The sequence below is a fragment of the Drosophila takahashii genome, chromosome 3R, assembly GCF_030179915.1.
Source record: "Drosophila takahashii strain IR98-3 E-12201 chromosome 3R, DtakHiC1v2, whole genome shotgun sequence".
NCBI classification, from domain to species: Eukaryota; Metazoa; Arthropoda; class Insecta; order Diptera; family Drosophilidae; genus Drosophila; species Drosophila takahashii.
This window is the reverse complement of record NC_091681.1, coordinates 26570028-26597155: the sequence shown is the minus strand read 5'-3', so window position 1 is coordinate 26597155 and position 27128 is coordinate 26570028. Positions and strand designations below refer to the sequence as shown.

General features: G+C 39.5%; 1 protein-coding gene across 1 annotated transcript in view; it reads right to left on the bottom strand.

Moving 5' to 3' along the window:
* The window catches only part of Mur89F (Mucin related 89F), a 50740-nt gene extending 24278 nt beyond the window's left edge, over positions 1-26462 (bottom strand). Inside the window, exons 1-3 of the mRNA XM_044394205.2 lie at positions 26293-26462; positions 11044-11106; positions 4484-4525 (exon numbers count right to left, since the gene is read on the bottom strand). The gene's annotated coding sequence lies outside the window, so the exon portion shown is untranslated. The remainder of the gene's footprint in view (positions 1-4483; positions 4526-11043; positions 11107-26292) is intronic.
* Between the last annotated feature and the right edge of the window lie 666 nt (positions 26463-27128).

Below are 27128 nucleotides of genomic sequence, written 5' to 3'. Positions count from 1 at the left end.
GTTTTTCTCCCTGTGCATGAGCGTTCATTATATTATCTGCTCCTGCCGCTCTAGACCTTTTTGATGTCAATCACTCAGGCGCTTAAGGAGCTGTCATGCCCGACTACTCCCAATAGGACACCGCCGCCGTCGGTGGTGTGGTGGATGCGTCTTTGGCGGCGCCAAAAGAATTTAAATTAGCCAAGGCAACTGCCGGTGGGTGCAATAGACGTGGCTGAAAAGTTACCCACTTGCGCTGGTCTGACTTTCCTAATGAATCATGAATTTCTCAACACCATTTTTGCTTTTTTTTTGCGCACCACTTGGCTTTGTTTTGCTCTTGGTGTAATAAGCGTGAAACTTTTTGGTACCCCCAAAAAATTTGCCTTGCCGCTCTGCTCTGCATTTCAACCAATTAGTTGGTTTGTTTGCCTTGTTTTTTGGTTTTGCCTTAAAAATACGACAAGAAGCAACCGAAAAAGAAGGCGCTGATTGACAGTCTCAGTCTCGAAATCGTTGCCAAGTGACGAGGGAGCGATTGCCCAAAGACACTCCAACTTGGCCGGAATCTGTCAAGGCGTGACTAATACCTGATCTCTTTCGGGGCCTACACTGGGAATAAAATCATGGCCTCTTTTTGGGAATAAAGGAGTTTTAAACGCTTGAATTTTTAAGCAACTTTGATTTAATCTCCAATCTATCTTTATTATAATATTTTTCCCTTTTGAAAATTATAAACTTCCTTTAATTCCCTGTCGATCAAACACCTTGTTTAATTGCATTTTAGTTCACTGTGCACATCTGATTCTGCCTTTCGCACACTTGGCTTTCTTTTTTCCCTTTTAAATTGGGCAAAGTTTTTTCCGACAGCAATTGAAGGACTTGTCCAAGAACACGCCCCACACACTCACACACACGCCCCCTCAATTGTCGTCCTGAAGTTTTCCTGTCGCATTTGACGTGCGTTTTATGTGTTCGCAGGTGTAAGCGTTGCCGAATGACAACTTCTTACAACTTGGAGCAGGTATTTTTCGGATGGAGGAGCTTCCGCCAAATTGAATGGTAGTCTTTCACGCCATCGGAGCTGGCTTTTATCTTTATTTTGCCTTTTGGCTAACAACTCAATATCTCGTTAAACTTGGTCAAACCACCTTATATTTTTTCCAAGAACACAGGAAATAGTAAATACGAAACCGGGAAAACTGATCAATAAAATCAGTAGCTTTGGTTTTTAATGATTTCATCAGAATTTTGGGAAATACAACTTAAGTCAACAATTAGCAGCTTTGTACTTATCCCTAGTTACAGCCTACAGGCTTTTGCCAACTCCATTGTTGAATTTATAAGGGAAATTACATGTAAATCCCATTTGAGTGCAAAAATTAAAAAACCACCATTTTAATAAGTAATTTTAGAACTAATCAAAACTTCAGGCCTAATCAATAATATTTTAGCCAACTTTTCCCCCTTAAACGTTGCTTACAAATTGAGTTTTAATTCTTAAAATTAAGCCACACCTGCCGCCTTCGTTTATGGCCAAATCAGCGGCACAAGTTGGCAAAGTGGAAGCCACCCAGACAATGGCCAAGTGATTTGCTTAACTGGGCGGATCCTTCACACTTCAACGCACCGCCGGTAAGTGGATTAGGCCTGTTAATGATGGGGATTCATTCTGATTTGGCGTTTCGAACATTGAACATCGAACGCTTCCACATCCCAGGAGCCAATGTTTTTATGAGCCACCATCCGGTGGCTCAAGAAGAAGGTGACAGTTTTTGTCAAAATCGACATTACGTATGCGGAAATCGTTCGCGAACATGTTGGCTGACAAGCGATACGAATATATTGCCGTTTGCCTTTGCTTTTGCCTTTGTCCTGCCACCATTTTTGCCGTGTGCTGCTGGTACAACGGGGCGTATGATTTTTATAAATGCCGTGTCGTTGTCGCAACAGGAAAACCAACTCACAAAAGGCAACCGAAATTTGCTCTTTTCTTTGCCGGCCCGTGAGTGTGTTTGAAATATATCCAGGGACTTTATACAGTCAGCGGCGAAATAATAGTACTCAGCTAAACGAAGTGCGAGGGAGATGGAGATTTGTATGCAGCAAAGCGACTCCGTGTACTGCTTGAATTCCTTTATTTGCTCATAACTTTTTAACGAATGGTCCGATTTAAGAAATTTCTTCCACATTTATATTGGTATTAAGAAACACAACAAAATTGCATTTAAACTTTCCGAAATCTTTAGACATGTCTGCGGCAGACACATTTTAATGTCGTTTACCTTAAATATGAACCATTGATATTAAAAAAATAATATATATATAAAAAAAATAAATAAAAATAAACGTGATATAAATGTTAAGTAAAAAATGTTGAGTATCTAATTAGGTCGTTTCTATTAGTTTTACCACAACTGTATTTACATATATCTATATATAGTGCTGACTGGCTGCGGTGCTTTTTGTCGTTTCCCAAATCAATCCGGGCCATGTATGAATGAATTTTGCACGGCTTCTATTTTTTGCCATCGAGCTACGCCCTCTGCCCCCAAGGAATTTCGGCAGCTCCCCAATCAATTGACTTTTGTGTGGGTGAGTTTGGCGTTTTGTCATGCTGCTTATTATAAAAAATACCAGGAAAACTGATTTGTCAAGGCCATAAAAATATTTGCCCTCATACAACATTAAATGAACATTTTTGCTTTATTGCACGTGTGTATAGTTCATATTGGATGATCAGGCAAATGCTCATAAGTAGGGGGAAAAATAATATAATATGATGGCTGAGGGTTGGGTAAACTTTGGTGACTTGTCAGATTTTGGGATGTCTGCAATGGAATGCTGTCGATTAAGTTGATTATCACGATGAAGGGGCAAAGTTTATTCGAGTGTCAGGAAATGGAAAGGGATTAGAGGGCTGCTAACTATTGAACAAGGACGAAGAGTGACGAAGGAAACGGCGAACTGATTGTTCATATTTGCCAACTATTTGCGATTTGCATTTTCAATCAAAGTGTTGGTGATGAAAGAAAACAATATCGATATCAACAAACGACAATGATGATTTTGATGTTGGGCAAAAACCAAGGATTCTACACTTGGAAAAAGCAAAACATTCATATGCTTTTTTCGATAACTTTTAAATTTAAAATTACAACAGAAATATGTGATCATATTTATTGAAAGCTGAGACTAGGATTAAAGATTGACTTTAATAGATGACAAATAAAATATTTTAAAAAATAGCATACAATTTCGTATCAAGCAGTTTTAAAAATCGACCTTTACCTATAACCATATGCAAACCCAGTTTCTCTTATGATTTCCGTAACAGAAAAAATAGCATATTCTTGGACATTTCTTCCATGCTGATGTTTTTGAAAGTGCAATCGAAAAAAACTGGAAGGCAGTGTGCTAGAGCTTCAAGTTATGTTTGTTTGCAGAGAGCTAAGGAAAACTCTTCAAGCACGAATGCCCCACAGTCACACGTTCAAGATGCCGAGAGAGCAGGAGAATTTTCACTCGGCACCTGTCTGCAGGTGGGATGTGCTTCTGTGTTCTGTTGTCATATTTTCATCACACTTCAGGTGTGAAATAAACACACATGTGTGTGTGTGCATATAGCAGAGTTCCTTGAAGCTGAAGAAGAAACTTCGTGCAGCCCGGAATATTTGCTCACAATCATTTTCCTTCATCTTTTTTTTCTTCTTCGGGACAACAGCTTAATTTCGCAGTGGCCCGGAAAAACTTTAACATCGGTTGTTGGCTTAATTCTTGGTCTCCGTTTACTTTGCGCCATTGGAAATTAGTTTGGGCTAATGTGTGCTTTGCATAACTAATGATTAGGTCTTGAAGCTGAAGGCTGAGCTATATTAAATGGAAAAACAATAAACTCTTTCTTATTAAGCTATCGCTTAGAAGCTGAACTGCTTATATATATATTTAATTAAAAAGTTGTGGCCCAAAACCAAAGGAAGCGCAAATATTTGCATGGAGCTGTGTGTAATGCTGCCAAACATTGCGTAAACACAATCAGCCACTTATACACACACACACGAACCCTCATCCAGACATAATATCCGATTTCAATTGGAAGGAAAACCTATTAGAAATTATTTCCCTTCACTAAATATTTGCTCGATTGTGTGCGCATCGCATCTTTGTTATTGTTGTTAATGCCATTGTATTCAATGAAACGCTTCCCCAGACCCCAAAAAAGATTTCCCATAATAATTGTCAGTCTGCTGCCCTCACAATCACAATCCCTTTATTTGGTTAGATTTTAAGCCTTGAATTTTCGTGTCGGGTCAGCGTGTTTGTGTGGGCCTATGCCTGTGTGTGTTAGTGTGTATATTTGGCACACATGGCGTATGCGTATTGTTGATTTAGTTGATTGGCTTAAAGGCGTGACCTAACCAATGCTGGCCTACAATAATTGTCCGGATTCCTGATATTTGCCAGTTGCCCCCAGCTCCCCTTCAATTAGCCCCGGCTCTCTTACCTTTTTGGCCTGCAACCTTGGGAGTTCTTCAATATCCGACACCTGAAATAAGAGGAAATTCACTGATGAGTTCTCAACGTTAAATTACATGTTCCGTTTAATCAAGTGGTTTGCATTGGAAATTGTTTGCTCGGCTCGCATTCCATATAGCCTGCCATCGCAATTAATAATCAAATCCAGAAGAGGTATTTTCTTAAACTACATTTTCCTGTTCGGTATGCTTCAATTAATATAATTCTAGTTTGGTTTTTGGGTTTTGCGTTGCGGCAAAATATCGAATTCCCTCCTCAAAATTCTGGCTCAAAATGTTTGCGTTTTCCTTGGATAGTTTTTCGCCAGCGAAACTGCAGCTGGAATTTCGCTTTTTCGAGGGCTTGCTTTGTTTTGAGCCATTTTTTCGTGCCCGCTTGTTTATGAAGTGTCCAAAAGTGTGCGCTGGCCTGGCTGCCTGTTTGTTTGCCTTTCATGTTAATGGACTTTACGCGCACATGGACACTGCCAGGCGAAAGCAGCAGGAGCATCAGCGAGTTTTCCTGAACGGCGGTTCCCTTTTTTTTCTATTCAGCAGCTAACTTTTAGTGGATGGCATAGAGACATAGATAGGCGAATATATATGCAGGGAAAGAAATGCTACCTTTTACTATTAATCAGAAAATAAATTTAAATAGCGGAAAACTTGGTAAAGATAATATTTTCGAATAAAAACGATTGATTACTTTAAAAGCTGATATAATAAAAAAATGAATATCAAGAGGGATAACATTTTTTTTCAGTGCACATATATGGGTAGCACAATATATGCATTGAGTCTGCCATGTTCGCACAGCTGTTGCCGTTTGAATTTTCCGGAAAACTAACAGCGTTTGGTTTTTATCGATGGTTTATCGTTTAAAGTTTTCCATCAGCATAAATTGTGAACCGTTCATCGCCAGGCCTTGAGCCATTTTTCATTAGTTTCTGACGTGACAATGTTGCGTATACTTAATATTTATCTAAGTTTCTTACGACAATCGTAAATAACCACAGCGACACACGCATGCAACATGCTGTTCGACAATTATTTGTGTTGCAGCAACACGCCAAATAAACGTTTTTTTTCGGTGGGCTGAGGGGCTAGGAACTGAGACAAAAGTCAACATAAAAATGAAATACAAGGCAATAATATTTGCTCAACATGTGTGCTGGGGGTTGCTTCTCGACCACCCCCTATTTGTCTTGTTCGTGCGCGCATAAGTAGGCAACCATATCCGTTGGCTGTGAAAATTAATAAACTTTTTGCACCTTTCGCCACACAAAACTGTTTTTATTTTTCGCCTCCCCTTTTACGATGCTATTTTTTCCAATAAAACATCCTTCAAACTGCATCTCATTGTGTATTATTAAAATTCTTTGCCCTTTAAGAGCAGATGTTTCTCTTTCAGTTTTAATGGAGCCACGAAACTTTCCGCCAAAACTGGAATAATAAAGCTTTCATATGCATATATGTGGGAAATACAAACATTGGACACAACTATAGGTTTTGGATCGCCGTCCATCTGGCGCAATAATAAAATTTCTTTAATGCTCCACTGGCAAACAGTTAGCCAGGGGGCAATGTTGGTAAACATTCTGCAGGACTGCACTCGGTAGGTACTTGAAGAAACTAGGATTTGGTTTTAAAGTTTAATTTTTTTTTTTCATTTTTTAAAGCTAATTAACTAACTAAGTTGTATTAAAAAATATAATTATATTTGGAAACTATTTTTAATGAATATTTTTTGGAATGTTTAGATGTTTAGATGTTTAAATAAGAAATAATGTTACACCCAGGAACGTTAACAATTTTACAAAAATTTTCCTTCGTGTAAATACGCCCCAGTTTCTGGCACAATTTTTAATTAAAACGCACCAAATCGAGCTTATTAAAAAGTCGCAATGACCGGCCAAAGGTGATGAGTAACGCCACGACCTCGGTTCTGGGTAGAATTCGGGGAATTAAATTGCTGACCGATGCGTGGGCGAAAGTTTGCCAACTCTGCCCGGTGATGCGTTGTCATAATGTCAAATGGATCGAAGTCCAAACGGGGCCGTGCAAACACATAGCCCGAGTAGGATATAATAACGGTTATCCGGCAAACAGCGTGACAACTGTGTGCCATATCGTTCCCCCATCCAAAGCCCCCGGCTGAATGGGCCGCACATATTGCCATTTTCAGCGACCTATGCAATTCGCTGGCCTTGTTGACATTGTCCGGCAACTGTCATCGGCTATCGGGAGAAAATATTAACAAATACTCCCTATATTTGGGCCTACAACAGTGCACCTCCCTCGCTTGTGGCGGTTGGCACAGTTGTATATGGATCCGATGACACGAAGGACCTTTTTTTGAGGTACATAGAGAAAAACTACAACCATCCTGTTAATTAAAGACTCTTCATAATTAAGCACTTTATGGTGGTCTGAAAAAGAATTTAATATTTCTTGATAGATATAAATTAAATCAAAAGAAATTCAAAATTAAAATAAAATATTTCTTCCACGTGCAATTAAATCGGAATATTCTTAAAAGTAATAAACGCCAGAATTAAATCTTATACTTCAATTATTTGATGCAGACATTTAAAAATATTTTTACCCTGCTTACGATTTTATTTCATTTATTTTAACTTCAATGCTCGCACTCCCTTACGAATCAGAAACGAACAATTAAATCTGGTTCTCTGCGGCTTTCTGCTTACTCATGCAGGCGGCTTTTCCATAAATAATAACTCGCCGTTCTCCAGCCCTCCTGTTTTGCTGTTTGAATTTTGTTAGATTTTATAAAGTGCAATTGGGTAAAATAAACTTGATGTGTGTATATTTGTCTGTCATGCATATATATCGGCACATAAATATGTGCCGTTGGGTTATTTGTTATTTTCCATTCACATTACAGACAAGAAAGCCATGTGCAATCAATTTTATAAACTTTTTTTAATGTTGAATTTTAGAATTTCGATTATTTTTCTGTTGGGTAAATTAGTTTTCATAATCGACCAACGGAAATCAGAAAGAGAAAAATAATTTCCATTTGAAGTCACTGGCTTTCCCAGCTCGATTACTTGCAATAAAATTAAGTAATCCAATCGAGTGTTTTATTGCTCTGGCCAAATGTTTATCATTTTTCCGACTGTCATTGCAATGTATAGACAATTTGATTAGATTTGCCTTAACATTCCGTTGCAATCGGACGTGAATTTTCTTTTGGGCTTTCACAAATAACAAACTATTTATTTTGAAGAAAATTATCCGATTTATATCTGCAGTTTAAAGTAATTTTATTTGCTGTAACCCTAGCGGAATTGCAGGACCACCGAAGCAAAACCAAACCATCGTTTAAAGAATATATATTTTTGGTGTAGGAAAGCGCAGCGGAAGCGTCAAAATGAACGGAAATTGGCTTAAAAATGACAACAGAAATGCAACAATGGCGGCCAAAAACAATGGCAGTCAAGTGGTGTAGCCAAAAATTGTACACGATAGCTGCTCTTTTTGAAGCCCTTGTACGCTGCAGTCTGTCATTCATATACATATTCCACATACGTACATATATATAGCAGCAATATCTATTCATGCGATGTTTGGTTTTTCGATTTTCATTCGGTTTTCATGGAGTTTTGAGCATCGTTTTTGCATTTATAATTTTTAGTTTCATTGTTTCTCTTGCACACACACAATTTCCTATTAAATATGGCAGCATTTTTACGTCTCGTTGATTATTTTCGCGGTTGGTTTTGTTTTGTTTTGTTGGGCATTTATTTTTCTGTTGCTTTTATTTAGCAGCGTGTTGTTGTTTTGGGGCCATTTTCCGCTTTGGCTTTTTAGCTGTGCTTCTGGTTGGCCCCGTGTGGTCAGTTTTTGCTGCGCTTTCGGCCAGGCTGGGCATTAACTTTTGCACGTTACAAGCTTAACATTGATTCTGCGGATACACGAGGCTGGGTCCCATTTTCGGAGGCATCCGTTTCCCCATTTTCCCCCGAATCCGCGCCAGGTCTGTTATATGTACGCCGTGAGCCATGTGTCCTGCTCTTCCGGAGGGCATCATTTGCACAAGAATTGCAAAAATGTTCGCCGTCCTGCCGCCTGACATTTGCAAAAAGTTAGTTGACATTTTAGCCGATTCCACTTTGGGCTTTTAAAAGTTAAAAAAAGGTTTTTTTGTTAGGTAACTAAATTATTGCGTATAATTTTTGGGGCTCATGACCTGATATATACGCTGAATATTTTTTTATATCCTGAATTGAAAAACAAGATATTTTTTACACAGAATAGGCTTTGGGCAAATCGTGTTTGCTATTGTCATGATTAAATTTATCAAAACAAAGCTCTATGCCACAAAGTGGCTCAGCGATTTCAATACCGAGCTTAGTTAGTTTGAAATTGCTAAGCTCTGGCCGGGAAATTGAATTAACAAAGCGTTCGGCTTCAATGTGACCAAAGATTTCCCTGAGAAATATGCTTGACTCTGCTCGGCTCATTTGATGTTGGCATTCGCCGGGAATATCCTTACCGGATACGAAACATTCGATCCTCTTCAGCTGCCCTCCTACACGCTTTACGTTCAATAGCAAACACAATCCCGGCAGTTTCAATTGCCAGAAAAGCTGCAGCTGCTTCGCACGCATCCACACATATGGATGCGCTCGGTTCCGTTTCCGGTTCTAAATATAGTTATTTCTGCACTGCTGGCAGCCATGGCAACTCTTTCAAGCACTTGAGCAGCATCAGCCACCTGACTGACTGCCTGTCCGTCCGTTCTGCATTCCGGCGCCCAGTCCACCCGGAGCCATTTCCCAGTCCCGGCAACAACTGTTTGCTTACCCACGGAACTTGTCAGCACGGGGAAAAATAGTACAGTATAGTAAAAATAATAGTACAAATTTAAATAATTTTAACTTATAAAATATAGATTTAAAATCATAAAATGATGCCAAAAGCTAACTAGAGTTTTTAAATCCAATTAAAAGGAGTCTAAGAGTATGCAACCATTTTTCTTTTAATCACGAAGTCGAGTTATTTGAGCTATACTATTATTGCAAGTCTCTGGAACATTTAAGAGCTTAAAATACCTTGTAAAGGTAAAAGTGTCTAAAGGTAAAGTAACATTTCTCTGAATGTATGTTTTCCATTTCTCCTCCCTTCGCTTTATCTCTTTCTCACTGCACTGTGTGTATTTTTGTATGCAAATAAGCAAAATATTTTAACAGCAATGTTTTTTGCGCTGTCGTCTGGGCGGCTGTTTGCCAATGACTTGTTGATTTTACAACTTTTCCAATTGAATGAACTTGGAAGGAGTGGAAAACTCATGTTTGTGCCAGGGAGAAAAGTGATTTTCACTTGCTGTCACATCTTTTTTGCATTATTGATGAAAATGCATGACTTTCAAATGAAAACCGTTTGCCGTATTTGCACTGCAAACATATAATCCAAATGCAACTCGAGTTGCGAGGCAGTAATAAAAATATACTGCATTTTTGTCAAACTTCCATCACTTTGGAGTGCAGCACGTAAAACTCCGTGGAATTCTAAATGGATTTCGAAACGTAAATAAATATCCAGATTGGCGACATCGTGCCCTCGTTCCTTCATTGTTGTGCCGAAGCCTTAACAACAAGAGGGCGTGGTATTTTTTTGGCTTTCTGGAATTTTGTTTACACAAAGCAGCACGTTTGGAAATCGCCAAAAATCGAATGGGGAAAGTAGCGGAGAGAATAAATAAATAAATAAATATGAGTGAGTGAGTTTTCGGGGCGAATGACACGATATGTCACTAGAGGCAAGCTCAATCCTTCGGTCTTGTTGTTGTCAACAACTTTTGGGACTTGACACTTAATGTGCATCATTGCGCAGCTGACAATTTCAAGCCATTTCCGTGGTGCCAGCCAAGTCACTTCCACATCTTCTATTTCTCCTTCTCTACAGGCGGAGTTAAGTAAAGTTTCCACTGTTCAAGTTTTGCATGGCCAAATAAAAATCGAATAACAAATTGCTCACAAAGGCAACTGCAACTCCAGAGGATGGTGGGATGGGGGGACATTTTCTGACATTTTTATGAGCAGCTGCAAAAGATTTCTGGCGTTCGTTAGATTTTTGCTCTGCACTTCCTCTATTCCGACTTGTTTTCCACTAGCAAAATTTGTTGTGCGTGAAAAGTTCTCAAGATGAAGATGCAACTTTTCCATGTGACTGATGGTGAGCGTGATTTTCGGGTTTCCAAATGTCAGCCGCAGACTTCCGTCCCCGCACCGCAAATCTGATTGACAAACATTTTGTGGCTGCACTAAAGGTGAATGTGTAAATTCAATTGAACGGCTGCCCTGCAAAATTCGGTTACCTTTTGGCCAACAGCTGTCGCTAATTTACAGCCGGGCAAAACTTTGGCACTGCCACCATATTGCCATATTGCTCGAGTGTGCCCGAACTTTCAATTAAGCCCGAAAGGACACACACAAGTTTCCTCTTCTACGGCCGTCGCATATTTCAATAAGTTTTCAAACTCAGAAGCGACGCGCTAAAACAACATAATTCATACTTAACTCACCGAAACAGTTTCCCCGAAAAGCGCCGCCCAGAAAGAAAACTCTGCAAAATGGCCAAGGGCTAGCTGCAATGAAAAATGGCAGAGCGGGAAATAAAATTGCATTAGTGGTGCATACACGGGAAAAAATCAATTGATGTGAAATATATTTTGTAAAGCTTAATATTGATTTAAAAATAAAGTGTAAGAAGTTAAACACTTTAAAAGTATTTTTTTTAAGTAAACTTTAAATTTACATTTTACTTTTAGACTACTATAAATTATAAATTTATACAAATAAATAAATTGAGTTCCAAACTAATATTTCAAAACGTTTTTCTCCGTAGATTTTATAGTGAATCTTAGTGTCCTTTTGTGTGTGCGTGTGTTGCAAGTTCTGAAAGATGTAGCTGGGCCTCCTCATAAAATGAAATTAAATTTATGTACAGTTGCAAAGTCGCCGGGGATGGCGAAATGGCGGATGGTGGGAGCATAAAACTTTCAAAGGCAGCCGGGAAGTGGATCTAAACACGCGGCCAGCCCATCCTGGCCGTAATTCAAAATTCGAGTGGCAGTCGCAGTTTCAGTTTCAGGCAGTGCAGCAAGGCAACCGCCAAAGGCGCAGGATGCACGGCAGCATCCTGTTTTTTGTTGTGGGCGGGATCTGTTCACGCTTGTTTTCACTCGGCCGGCATTGTAGGCCTGTTCGCCCCTTTCGCCCATCGAAAACTTGGCCATGTTGCCCGTGGGTGTTTGCGGTGGCTGGCTGCATTTCTGGCCACCTTTGCCTGTCAGCTGCCGCAGGCGAAAAGCTGGCAGTGGCAGCAATCGCAACAGCAACATCAACTGCCAGGACCAATCTTAAAGGCACTGGAGAAAATTTTAAGTACCTAAGGCTTTTTTTTTGTTTTGTCAGAACTTTTTGTATCTGATTTACAAATTATTATTTTAATTATTTATTTATTATTTTTATTTTATCATAATTTGTAGAATACCTTTTTTTATGGGTGAAACATTTTTTTCTCTAAGTGCATGCATTTACTTTAAAGAAACCCCCAAACCAAATATAAACCAAAAGAACAGCGCTTCCGAAATCCAAGCTGGAAGTGCTCCTCAGGCGAATGCGATTTTCGAACCAAGTTATTGAGTTTAAAAGACCAAAGGAGGTGTTTAAAGCCATAGAACTTCGCTTGGAATTCCTTCAATCTTGATCTCTCTAATCCCGCCAAACAATTGCCAGCATTCTCAGCAATTTTAATTGAATTTCCTAAACCAATGCAGCAGGCTAACAAAAATACAGCTCAACTTTGAAGAACTTACAGAGGTGTGCCAAATAAAATAAAAAATTGTTCTTAACATTAAGGATTGCATTCTTGTTTAGTCATGGAAAACACACATTTAAATCCAAATTAATAGTTTGACAAACCTCCAATGAATATGTTTCACAGCAAAACCCAGAGTAAGTGCTTCGAGCTGACCATTATTTATAACATATTGCACAAATTACAACCAAATATTTATCACACAATTGCATGCTTCTGCAATATGAGTACCTACTCTAAATAAATTTGTAAACAAGATGTGGAAATAAAATGGGGGGTGACGACTGTTAAATACCTATTAAAATGTTATATTTTTGAACAGAACGTTAGGTATTACTACTAAGTGGTTTCTGAATAATTTAATATTTCTTTTAATATTTAATATTAAGATATTCACTTTATTTAAAGAAATATTTAAATTTATGTATCGAAATGAATACAGATTCATTGAAGGGGCCATAACTGCGGGCCATCCAATGAAATACGGTCGGGTATGGATATGAACACGTTCGTTGGACATTGTATTGGATGCTCTGGAAAAAAAGGACTCAAAGGAGTCCGAGTCCGAGTCCAGGACCAGTTCGTGTGTGTAATTGCCAAAGGAACGGAGTCCGGAGCTGTCTGTATGGGAATTATTGATAAATTCCAATGTATGCCAGTTGACAAACATGTTGTTGTTATTGCGTTGGGTCCAGTCCAGTAACCAACTCTCTCATCCAGGGACGTTTCAATTGTAATTACGTTTATTGCATTGCTTTGGCTTTTGGCTACGACTCTTTTTCCTGTTATTTTCCCCATTTGCCGTCTGTTGTTTGTATCATTGACTGACTCTCTCGTCTGTGCGGAGAACGCAAAAAATGAGTTTCAGTAGGCAATTTCGCAGATTCATCCTACATATATAGCATACGGATGCAGACAGAGAAACACCCCCACATGGCTTGAGATACAGGCACACGAACTGGCCCATGGCATATTTTTGACATTTTGTGCATGCCTGTTCGCCGAAGTATGCAACGTACCATAATCGAAGGCTGAGATTTTCAAGCCGAGTGTGTGAAAAGCGGAGGAAAAGCGAAAGAAAATACTTGTAGGTGACTGGGGAGATGCACTGCAATCGAAAAGTCTTTTCCCCAATGCAGAGCTTTGAATACTAAACAAGAACCTTAAGTGAGTTGTAAAGAAATTTTATTTGGCCGCTTGAACCGCAATGACCCACACGCGTTTGCAATGGAAATGAAATGGGGGCAGTCACTTAAGCGACACTCCCTTACACTGAAATATTAGAAAGAGGAAACGTTTTAATCTAACTACAAAAAATAAAACTTTAGAGAATTTATAATATTTTGCATTTTACTAATTAATTATTTTCGTTTAATGAAAAGCTTTTGAATTTCACAACCTTTATGACTTTTATTTATTTTATTTTTCTTAACCTTTTTTGTGATAATAACAAACATTTTCTTGCAGTGGTTATGTGCCATCTATGGCATGGGAATGCGTGCAGCTATCTTTTTCCTGCCGAAGGTCCTGGGAGCGAGCACCTTTTTGGCATGCAGGCCGCAAAACTATGCGAATGTGAAGCGAATGTCTGTGAGTCTGTCTGCCATGCGGCATGCAGCAACAGTTTCCAGGACTTTTCTGCAGGGGTCAAGCACTGGACTTGGCTAACTTCCGGACCAGCTGGGCTTCGTAATCCTCAGCAATCCCGGGATGAGATTGAATGTCTCTGCTGAAATGTGAGGCAGACTCCCAAGCGCTTACTAGACACAAATATTTTCCGATTGCGTTTTTTTTAAGGGCCGCCATGAATTTTCCATGGGACATTTTATGAATCCTGGCCCCCAGGTGCGTTCTTGGCAAATCAAAATGCTTTTAAAAATTTCATCTTTGGCTGGGCATAAAATTTTAACCTGGCCATATAATATATTTTGACAACTTGCTTGCGACAATGCCAGACGGAGAGTGTTGGCCGAGCCATTTGTGGAATTGCATTTAAAAATCGTTTACTTTTGCATGAGTGCCCCCATTGAGGGACACGCCCCCTTTTCAGGGTGCTCGATGGGCGGAGGGTGGTGGAGGGCAGGGTTGCCCGAGTGTTTATGCTGCAATTTGTTGCGAACGCACGTAGCAATCGCACAGCAATGGCAATCCTTTTGGCCAACAACATTGTTTTTCTTCATTTTATTTAACTTATGAAAAATACATTCGTGCACCGCATTCTCGCACATTTATTTAAATATATACGTATGCAGTCGTATAAAATTGTGTAGGTACACCAAAGAAAAATAGGGAAAATAATGGATGTTTCTATATGTATAATTCTATTATGAAAACTAAAGTTTTTTAAAGTTTTGCATATACTTTTAATTTAAAATTTCTTTTAAAAACAAAATAAAATCAAACCGGTTTATAAATTTTAGCTTATACATTCATACTTCTTTTTAGTTTAGTTAGATAAAGACCTATTTTTATTTTTAATTTTTTTCAATGCTTTTAGATTTTACCTATCATTATTTCGCCAAGTTACGTGTATTTTTGGGGGTTTTGCAAGAAAGCAGGTGAAAGCGCTCTGAATGCAAACTTTTTGCGCCAAAGTCCTGACTCAAAGAAAACGCCAGTGAAACAAAGGCAGGAGGATAAGAAACAGAGCCCTGGAAGAGCTTGAATCTGTTTGTTTGTGTTTGTCAGCAAATTGTGTGTGAAGATGTCAACAAGCTAGTTAACTGCATTTGATCTGCACTTTGCCAGAAACACAAACACAAACGCAAACCCAGTTCTGGGTGTGTGTGGGAATCTATTATTGCTCAAGCACATTTCACTCCGCAGTTATGTTAGTTTTCCTCGGTTTTCACCATTTTTCCGTCGCTTTTTTGTTCGCCAACGCTCACGTCGCTTAATACTTGGCTTCATGACGATAGTTTTCCTCGCCGGGTTTTTGTCTTTCGTTCGGGAAAATGTTGTCAAAATGACAGAACATTTTGCTGAAGTTTAAGCAGCATGAAGTACGAAAATGGGTGGGGCCCCCACGCATGTGTGCGTTTTGTTTGGCAGGACTTGACACGCCCTGTCATTTCCACAGAATTTTCCCCGCCCTGCCTCAGCTTACCCTACCACATCCGTGAGATCTCCTCGGAAATTCGCTAGATTTCAAGCTGCTCTTGACTTGCTGCAGCACTTAATATTCCATTCAATTATTTGAATACATTTAAGTCCAAAGTCGGTTTGAATTTATCGTCTAATTTGCGAAACAAAACTCCTATTCCTTCTTTATGCTCTTAAATGATATTTGCCTCAATTAAAAGTCCGAAATGCCAGAGAAAGTGCCTGCAATATTTATACCCATAAAATGAAATAGAAACGCACTCGACTTTTAAAAGTCAAATGCCTGTGAAGTGAGTGTGTGTGTGAACGTGAGCCAAAAGCCAAAAATTATTGCCCCCAGAAAAGAAGATTTTCGACCGAAATAAATTTCGAATGCAAAACTATTTAATAAGCATCAGACTGGCCGACCATAAATAAATAAAGGCATGAAAAGTGGGTACTCAAATACAGTGAATATTATAAGTATTAAAATTCAGTTTAATGTTAAATTGTATTTATTATAGGCATCAAGGATTCTGAATAATTTATAGGTTTATGAAATATTTCTTTAAAATTAGATGGATTAAGGAAATATTTTTAAAATGTTGGTTATTTTAATGAAATTTTTTAACTTCACAAACAAAAATGTTTTAAAGCAAGTAGCTACTGTACTTGAATAAATTCATGTGCATTGGCTATGGAGTAAAACAAATGTGATGTTGTGCTTTAAGTTAAAGCTTTTAATTGCTTTGTTTTTGCAAGCATGAGTTATAACAGAGCGGAGAACAAGAAAAAACAAAGCCTAAACGGAAGTGTCAGTGGGCTACTCCCATGTCTGCTCAACTGAGCCGGCCAACAACAAGCTGTTTGTTATGCCCTTGTGCCGCCCCAAACTCCTCTATTCGCCATCTCCAGTTGGCCAAGATGGGCAGAGGAACTGCACCCAGAAAAAAATAAAGCGCAGTCGGAGATCAGTAGGATAATTTCAATCACTGAATTTTAGGAAAAGAAAACCCAATATTCTTAATTATTATTTAAATAATTTTAGATGTTTATAAGAAAATGGTACACAAAATATAAAGTTGGTTTTAATTAAACTTGTACATTTTTTATTATGTACCTAGAAATATTCATATAGTTTTCAAGAAATTAAAATGATTTGTTATGGTTTTTTCTCAGTGCATTGCCGCTCATTCGGTTGTAATGAATACGGTCTCGTTAGATTTTTGGCGTGGTTTGGGGGGCGGGACAGACGACTTATTTATGCTTACGAGAGTGAGCTCGTTCGTCTGCCTGTGTCCAGATGTCCGACTGATTTGCATCTTTTTTGCATGCATCCAGACACAGGCACACACACACACACTAACAAGAACACTCATAGACACACACAGGAGCAATTATTGCATTTATGAAATTCAGCTGCTGTTGCTGCAGCAGCTACTTCACAGATACTCGCCGGCTTTAGTATGTGCCTTTTGGATACAGGGCTTTGGATATGACGCTTTTCCTCTGCCTTCTTTTTCCTGCTTTCATACGCTTTTTTGAGGTATTTCATTGTTGCATTATTGTTGCAACTCGATACTCGGTTATTATTAACCAAGCTATTTTAATTAGGTCTGCAGGGATAATAATATTTTTGCTTCTTTTTTTAGATTTAAAATTTGCTTGCAAAAGTCAAAATGATTTAAAAATCATTTTATTTAATTAAAATGCAGTTTAGGTAACAGACTTTTTTGTAATTGAATTTATAAAATTATTTTATAATATTTTTTTTTTAATTATCTAAAGATTTCTGAGCAAATAAAACATTAAATCATTTTATTTAATTAACGTTTTTTTCATTTTAACCACATATTTATTAGTCTGAAAGGGCATGCTTATAGTGTGATCTTCTTACACTCGATTTCCTGGCTGTTGTTAAATTTCGGGGAATCCCCTTCTCCGCCCACAGCGATGGCAATTATCATTGTCCCAGTCCCCGTCGAAAGTCCCAATCCGCTCGGAGAACCCCGGCTACCGCTCCAAACCCAAAAACCGAACCCATCGCACTCCATCCTCCGCTCCTCGCAGGCCAGGCCCATTCAGTTTGCGGCTTGGTCTTGTGGCAGACGACCCTTTGCCCCCCGGTTTTGCTCTCTAGTTGAGCGGCGGCCCTTGGCCGGGGTCATAATTTCTGAAATGTTTTGACTTGCATTCGCCTTTTATGCTGATTTACTGGCTGTTGTGGTTTTGTGACAAATCTGTTTTGCTCACTTCTGATGTGATTCTCATTCTTTTGCAGCCCAACAGCCAGCAGTGCTCGTTCCCCTCGAACGTGCGGCTTAAATCTGCCAAAAAGTTTTATTTCAAGCAATTTAGTTTTGCATTTGTTTGACTTGCTTAATTTGCATACATATACGTATGTATTTGGGCCTTTTCGGTGGCGGGGCCAAAACAGAACAGATTGTGTAAGGGTGGAACGATTTAGGCCCAGTCATTAGGCATAAATCAGTGTCTGTGGAACTCATTAAATCACGCGGCCTGCAATGGAGGGGGCGTGGCCCTTGGGCCTAGGCTCAAAAACGCCCCCTAGGATGTATATCTTTTTTCTGGTTTATTATACTTGCAGGATAGTCCCCTTGATCTCTGACTTGGGGGAGCTTAAAAGCTGGTGCATCAAGCAAAACAAAAGATGCACAGCAATAAAAAACCTTTAATTTTTAGTTTTACCCCAACATTTTCTAAATAAAATATATTTTTAAAAATATGTAATTTTAATTTGTTAATATCTATTAGTTATTTAATCGACCTATTTCTATATGCGATTGTAAATATTTATTTCTTTATGATAATAGTAGGTATTTTTTTCCTTGTGTAAAATTCTCTTCAAGTTCCCGAGAGCATCGGCATTTAATTCAATTTCAGCCATCCACACCTGATGCTGGATGGACAATAAAAACCTTAGCAAATCGCTTTGGTCCCTGCTAATTTATTGGCCGGGCTTTAATGATGATGATGGAGTTTGAGTTGGACTTGAAGAGGGGGAAATAACAATGCAACGATGCCCTGTCCCGAGGGCATCACGTAGACCATCCAGGTGCTCTTCAAGGTCGTATTTGCCGTTCTGTCCGTTGCAATCTCATCTCGCGGTCATAATAAATTTATGCAGGTTCACCATTGGCTCCATCGGCTCCTCAGTTCTCCTGTTTTTCATTTTCAGCTTTCAGTTTCCCGGCTCTGAAGAAGTTATAAAAGCCAAAGCCTGTGTGTGCGCGATGGGTGTTAATGCCGGCAAATTGCCGGCGGGTAATTGTCGTTGTCGGTAATTGTGTCCATGTGGTCTACTAGTTGTCTCGGCCGGTTCCCTTTTTCTCGGCTGCGTTACAATGTGGCTCATTTGTGCAGCAAACGAGGTTGCAATTTTGTTACCATTTTCAGAAACCGGGGACAAATCATTGCCATGGGCCAGCAGTAATTGGTTGCCTAGCCTCTGCAGCATCTCGGCACCATTTCTGCACCCCAAAAATCCACTTCACTGGGGTTGTCATAATTGCGGTTGAGGCACTGGTCCCTGCATTTTAAGCCCTTAAGTATTTACACATCGTTAACTCTGAATTACTCTGGCATAGGATAGGATATGTATCGAGTGGTCAGTGAGAAGATAGAGCCAGATACTTCTGTGTATTTTCGGTGCCATCTATTTTTCTTGTGGTCTCCATACCAACGTGGATTTAATAGCATATTTTATACCGTCTCTGCTCTATCCTTTCATGTCATGGTTGAGGTTTTTTGTGTAATGAAACCGCAATTTTATGACCCATGGCCCTGCATATTCTTGGGCGATTTAAAGCGCTTTTAAATCCCATAGTTTTGCATTGATTTCTCTTTTATATGATTTCCAACTTTGCCGTCCGGCCTCTCCTCGTTTCCCCTCTTTTTGCCCCGCTCTTTATGGGATATATTTTTTAATAACATTTTTTACTGGCCATATATGGGTGTTTCCGAGTAAGTGTGTGTGTTTGTGGAAAATCGGAATTTGTGGCATCTGCGGCCTTGTGTGTCCTTTCACCCCTTTTCACCCATTTCCCAGTAGTTATGTGCGTTTTATTATGTCAACATTGGACCATTGTTCATTGGGAGCTCACTGGGATCATCATGGCGGGATTTTGGCAAAGGGGATGAGTGTGAGTCTCTTCCCCTCCTCTGTGTTTTTCTGGTATTTTTGCGAATGTTCCAGGCTTTTAGCTTTGATATATTTGTTAGTCTGACCATAAGCTTTGTGTAATAAAATTGTTGCATTTTGAGCCCTTAATTGTCCGTTGGTGATGGAGTGCATTTTGATGAGCCCGATATTGAAATGGAAAAAGGGATTCTAGAGGTGTTATGGCTTAATCAATTTTAATAAAAAATGTGCTTCTAAATATAAGCTAGAGCCAATTTCCTTGGCCAAAGCTTTATTTCTACTTGTATTCATCATGCCGGAAATTAGAAGTCGAAATCTCGGTAATCTGTGTGTTTTTTGTGTCAGGTCCCATACGACCAATTTCTGTGGTCCCTCATGTCGGTGGACATAAATCGAAATCGAGCTGTGACAGAACAGAAATCAAGCTTATCGGCCGACTGACAAAATCTCCATTACCACCTGGGCAACGCCCCCTCTTTAGGCTTTGGCAAAAAGTAACAAACAAACAAACAAATGGCAGAATCAAGTAACTTAAATGTCATGCTCAGGGAGAACATGAGCAAATCTGCAATTTGTTTTATGTAATAGATTAAACTCTTCTCGGGCTTTTTTTACACAGAGGAAAAATAATTATTTCGTGGGTTTTTAAATAATATTTTCTTAAGATAACAAGGCATCAATGGAACTTAAAGATGATACAATAGTATTATTTTACTGCGTAAGAAGTGCAGACGAAGTGATTACACCTAATTTATTTCACAAAATGTTTCCGATTTTAAAACAACCTTGAAGTAAAGTATTCTTCCTGACTTCACTTGTCCTTTTTATCCCCGGTGTATCCGTGCGGATGAGGCCAAGTCCTGACCCAGGCCAACTGCCAACTGGCATTGGCACCGACTATTCCACCTCCGCCTCCGCCTCCACCACCGCCCCCTCCTCCTTCTCCGCCCGAATGAAATTGAAGAAAATTGCATTTGCACGAGAGACAATTTCGAAACAATTGCAAAACTGTTTGACATGCCGCCTCCGTCTCTCCATCTCTCCGTCGCCGGATTCCACCTGATTCCGCCCGATTCCTATTCCGATTCCGATCCACAACCTGTGCGATGCTGCCAAACAGTTTAGCAGGTAATGCCTTATATCGATATCGCTCCAGAGACAGGAAAAACAGGAGGAGGACTTGACTTGGCAGGCAGTTTGATGCAGTTTAGTTGACTATTGACTGCCGGTCGGTGCCAAAGTCCCGGGTCCGGCTCAAAAACTTGAGGTTGGGTGATATCACGTCAGTTGCAGGCTGCTCTGCTACCTACCGGCAGCCCATCCACCGGACTCGTTCATCGACAGTTTTTGGCACATTTCAGCCAGCTGAAGCTGAAGCTACAGCTAAAGCTAATGCCGAAGCAGAAGCCATTTTTGCCTTTTTGTCCTCGACTTCCGCTTCCTCTTCCCCTTCCCCTTCCGTCGTCCCTGCACTTCCGATCCATGTCCATGGGCATTGGCTATAATTTAGTTAAAGACAAAACGTCGCTGTGTCTGCAAAATCGAACATGATGCCAATGGGCCAATACTCGCTCCGTCAATGGCAGCTTGCAGTTCGTGTGTGTTTTGGCCAGTCCATTTTTGGGGAAACCCACTGAAATTGGTATTGGTATCTGCATAAGGCCAGGGCCTGGAAATGGGACTTGGACTCCAACTACAACGGCAACTGGGACTGGCGAAAATATGTGTGACCAGGCTTTTTACACTGGCGAAAAATAGTGAATCTTTAACTTCCGTTTTAAAAAATCCTTTAAAAAGCGGTCTAATAGAAAAGAAAAGTCTTACATTTTTAAAACCCCTATTGGTTATGTTCTTCCAGGATTACATAGTTTGAATATGGGGAATTTTTTAGTTCCTTTTTTTTAAGAATAAAGATTACACTTCCGGTTTGTCGCGGTGCAAAGAGCTTGCCAAAATGGAGTGCCTGGCATGCCGGCACATTGGCTCCTGGGCAGTTGTAAAAACGGCCAGTCAAGTGCATAATTACTTAATTTCCTCCTCGCAATATTTCGGCCACACATGGCCAACGGAGGCTTCTGGCCAATTCCAGATAGGCAGCTCAGCCCGGCCACCTTTCAGCCTTTTCATTCGGCTAATTTTGAGTCCGGCTACCGGGGGAATTTCTCGGCTCAATAGAAAACGTGTTTGTCTTTTTAGTGTCGCATTTGATGCTCCACACAATCTCGTAGATTTCCCCAAACGGAGCCACTCGGCTGGCGGAAAACTGTAAATTTGCACAATGACAGGCCTTGAGAGGCATTGGAAAAGGGGACCCTGCACGTAGTAGCCTCACCTCTCAAGCGCTCCACAATAACACAAAAATTGACAGACAAAAGCCAACGGCTTGAGCAACAACTCTCGGACACAAGGACCGCAACAAACAGGATGGGTTGGGAATGGGATTGGGATTGGGGCGATATGGTATGGGATGGTAAAACACAACCGGGCAACGGGGACTCGGACTGGCGACCCAGAACCGTTTCCGACTTCTCCGGGGGGCAACCCAAAATGTCAAAGCCAAGACCTGTTTCGCATAGAGGGCCACGTGTCCCGGTCTCGGCTTCACACTTGTCCCTCCTCGCAAGTTAGATCCTTTGTGCTGTCAAATCGTTTCAGATACAGTGGAGATTCCTTCAAGACAGGTTCAATATCTTTAGGTCTTAAAATAAATATATACAATTTTTATTTTTCAAAAAGTTACGAGAATTTTGTTTCACGTTAGCAAAGAACAGATACTTATAATCCGTCTTAGCAAAGCTCGACTGTATTAGATAAGGGCTAAAGAAGGCCAAGACCTGGCCGAAGGTTTGTCTCGGCCTGGCCTACACCTGTTGCCAATTGTTGTCTACTGTTGGCCAGGCAGCCCGGCAGTCCGGCACTTTATGTTTATGTTTATGTTTATGTTTATGTTTATGGCCCTGGCCGACACGACAACCTCTGTGGGCTTCCGCCTAGCTGAAGATGTAGTGTCCACAGGATTTTGTGCATTTTGTTTACCTTTTTGCCGTTGTAACTTTTTATTTGTTTTAAATAAATTTTACACGGAAGCTTTTATGTAAATTTTATGGTAATTTGCCTGGCAGATTTGCCCGACGCTGGTTGCATAAGTTCTTGGGGCGCCGAAGTTGTTGCTCTGTAAATAGCCAGTTGAGTGGCTTGTCTACTCAGCACTCGAAGCTCTTGAAGGCCACAAAGCAGATTTAAGTGTAACACTTTTTATACCGATTGTCTTTTTTATTTTGATTTCTCCCGGTGCGCTGGAGATGCTGATTCATGGGGGAAGAATGGCCTGAGAATTACATGACCAGAAGTTTCTTTCAATCTTCGTCAAGCGATCTCTCGACTTTCGCCCATTAACAACAATTCTACCGGTTTAAGAGATTTGTCTACAGAACAAAAAAAATTGGTACAATTTAGCATTACATCGGATGATTTGAGAGCGTTTACGCCTTAAACTTACTACATTACTATTTAAACCTTTCAATATTAAAATATTTAAAATTCAATGAAATCAAATTGCCATGTGCACTGGAAAAAAAATATTAAAATAGTACTGTTTTTTAAATTTTCCATTAGGAATACTCCAAAATGATCAAATCTCAAAAAATGTTATACAACATTTTTCTATTTTATTAAAGCGTAGAATAAAAAACACTTTTCCTCAGTGTACACCTGTTGGCGTGTGTGTTTGATGATAATGGCTTCATCTAATCGATTATATCATTGGGGGAATCGCGTGCCTTTTAGAGTTCGAGTTGAAGTTGAATTGTTGCCTAATTCAAGCGTTTTGCTTATTTGTCTTACTGTTTTTTTTGTTTGCTTAGTCTTGTTGCTATTTTTTTGTTTGCTTGCCTTTTTGTACGCCTCGTTTGATTCTAATTGAAATTGCATCATGAGGCAGGCAAATTACGTTTTTACCTTGGGGCAGAGAAAGCCATTTCTTTTTGGGCAATTGAAGAATGTGCGAAATTCGACACATCGGGTAAATATTCTATTCTCGATTGATTTCACAAACCTCTGCTAATTATAGAGCCAGCTATGATATCACACTTTTCGATATTGGGTCAATGTCTTAAAAAATCACACAATGCATTTTATGGTCTTACTTAATTGGCTGGCTTCTATTGTAAGTTCCTGCTTTTAAATTTCGACGAGGAGGAGATTCCAATTCATTTGCATAAAGCAAACAAAATATGCAAATTCCTTGGGCCGGGGACCCAGAAAAATAAAAGAACCTGACCACTTGACTGGCACAAATCATGTTTACACATGAGCAGCGGCCACTTCAGGGCTCGTCCCCATTTGGCCGAGTAACCCAAAAAGTATCTCAGCCCCCATCGTGCTTATTGGCAGATAATTGACACATAAAATTAGCATAATTTCTGAGCAAGTGAACTGGGCAGATAGCCATCGGAATGCATAATGACCGGCAAACGATATCATTTCACTTTTCTTACGCTCTTTTTTTTGGGACTCCAATTCCTCTTCGCTCTGTGGCGTGTGCAAATATTATTAATATGTATATTTGTCGCCGGGCTAATGTATGGAATTTAAATTAACAAATTTTCACAGCATTTTTGGGTCTTGTCACAGAGATTCCTATCTATGCAGATGCTTGGATCCGACCGAAAGCTGTAGAAAGTGTGATTATAGTCTAGTTTGGGGTTGCTTCGTTCTGCTTTTTTGCGGGATAAGCTGACAAATTTTTGGCGCTAATACATAAAAAAAACGCACATTTACCTTCCTAAACAGCATTGTTAGTTTAGTTGGAAATAAAAAAAAAATAAAAACTTTAATTATTTCTAAATGATTTAAAAATATATTTTATAAATTTTTTCCCTCCAAATCTGCTTGGCCAAATAAGTAATAATTTCGTTGATCGTTGTCGGCAAGCTTTTCATCCATTTTTCCTTGACTTTGATGCATTGAATTGTCGGATTTCGGCCACGCCCACACATAAATCGCCGGGCAAAGAGTTGTCAACATTCGGCGCTGTCACTGTTGTCCTGCGACAAACAATTTAATTTATGAGATTCGCTGCTAAACTAAAGCAGAATTCCAAGCAAATTGACAAAGTGAGCATTAAAGGCCGAACAGGAATGGAAGTGGAAATGGAAAGGGCAAGAAGCACGGACAAGAAGTCAAGTTGAAATGCAGAAGGAAAACGTCCTTCGATTGAAGTGTAATGCAAGTGTGTGAGCTTTCCTTCTCGCTTTTTTTCCCTTATCTCTCCTTACATTTGACACTTGAGTGCGCTTTGCCTGCTATTTCTGTTGTTGTTGATGTTGGGCAGTTTGCGCAACGAATCAAATTTAAATTTCTTGATTGTCTGCTCGAGTGGCAGGCCAAAGGCAGTAACTACTGCGAGTGGAACTGGAGTGAGAGATCCTTTTGCGATTTTGCGCATAATAATAATTTGAACAACGTGCCTGGAATTGATGACTGGTCAGCAATGGTTGCTACAGTTCTTATTCCTTTAATGCACAAAGAAAAAACTGTTAAAAATATATTTGAAGCTATCTTTAATTCGATTTAAAAGGCCTTGCAGGTTATTTTGAAAAATAGTTCTGTAAACGTTGCTTAAAGGCATTTTACGCAAATATTTGAAAACTTTAAAACTGTTTTTAGCAAGAAGAAATTAATAGATACATTTTAAAAATTGGAATCCCTAACTATGTGTGTAGAATATTATATAAATCTTTTTATTAAATATTTCAACAACTATTGTTTTGTTTTTTTTTTTTTTTAATTTTAGTATTCACAGAAACCTAAATTCTTAAAGGTTTTAAACTAGTTTTTCCAAATCCTATGCTTGCCTAAGAGTTTTTTTTTATTTTTTATCAAGTATTGTGTGGTATTTTTCCGCCGTGTAGGGAGAAGTGTCGCACTGGGCCTGAGTGACTGATGGACTTGCTCACTGACATGGCTCAGACGGGAGGAGGACCGATCCCCCGGCTCCCCTAAGCTCGTTATCTTTTCCACATTTTTTAGCAGGCTAGCTCCTCGATTTTTTTCAGTTTTCGCTGTCAACGCGTTCGGCGGCAATCTATGGGCTGTTAAATGGAGCAAAAAGTGTTGCCCGAACAATGGTGTCAATTAAACTTTACATTGTTACATTTAAGGCGACTGCAGGGGAAATGGCTAAACGACCTTCAGTTTTGAATGCGTGTGCTGAAATTTCGCCCCAAAAAACCCCCTAGCTCTTGAGTGTTTGCCATTTTCTGAGGTTTCGCATCCGTCCCTTTTTGAGGTGGTTGGTCATTTGGTTTGATGAAGGTTTTAGGACCACATAAAAATAGATTAATGCCAGCCGAAAAAGAGGTTCCCACTCGGAGTTCACAGAACAACCATTTGTCTGGTTTATTTTCGGTTTTGAGTGGGAAATCAAATGAAATAAAATTGTCGGCCCTTGAACCCGCAAAACAATGCCAAATTAATTTCAATTTATGGTTTTGTATTTTATTTATTTAATTGATTATATTTATGCATATTTTTGTACTTTATTGATCATAACTTTGTCATCGCTTGACTTATGGTTCAGGTTTAAATCAAGTTTATTAGCAGTTGTGGAGGCAAAAAAATGGTTTGTTATATATTTTACAGGTATTTTATGGATTGTCAAGGCAGCATTCGGTACATGGACCTGCGTTTTTTTTTATCGGCACTCACCACTTTCTTTATGAAATTTTTCTGGACCCTTTCTGTGGGTTTAATTTTGTCGATTAGCACTTTGTTTGTGGGCACTTGAATTTTCGTGTGACACTTGTTTCACTTTTGTTTCTTAATCCTGCCGCCAGGATAAGATCTGTTGTAAGGGGGCGCTGCTTAAGTCGGCGCACGCGTAACCGAATCGGGAGAGTTTTTGCTGCAATGGTCAGTGGAGCCGGGTTCTTTTATACCCTCGTTCTGAATTTCTTCTGCCGCCGTCGCTAATGAACTTCATTATGAGGTTCCACTGCCGCTGGCGGCTGCGCTGCCAGATTCTGGGCCCGGCAGAATTCGCGATCTTTTTGCTGTAATGAAAGCCAAGCTTCGACGTCGACGTCGCAGTCCGCGTTTGCGGCATAAATTGTAAGCGGTTCGCTTCATTTTAACCCATTGAAAACAGCTCTGAAATATCTGAATGGAGACAGTATATTAACACCCTATGTTGTATAACAATTTGAAAATAAATAATAATAATCAATTTTGCTCATATCATCAAGATAAAGCTTGGATATTTTTTGAGAACCTTGAGTAGGATGTCTTCTAAAAATCCATTACATTTTTCAAAAATGGTAAGTTATAGGAACACTTTTATTATTTAATATATTTACATTAGCTATTTAAAAAATACAGCTATTTTGTGTTTTTATATGAGTAGGGTTCTAAAAAGACCTTTCTTAAACTTTAGCCAGTTGTAATTGTTTCAAATTCCACCAGTTGTCAATGGGTTAAGCGGCAGATTCTCCAGACGCCGACTTCGCTGCCGCTTTTTGTCTTTGCGAATTTTTGCCTTTTGCCAG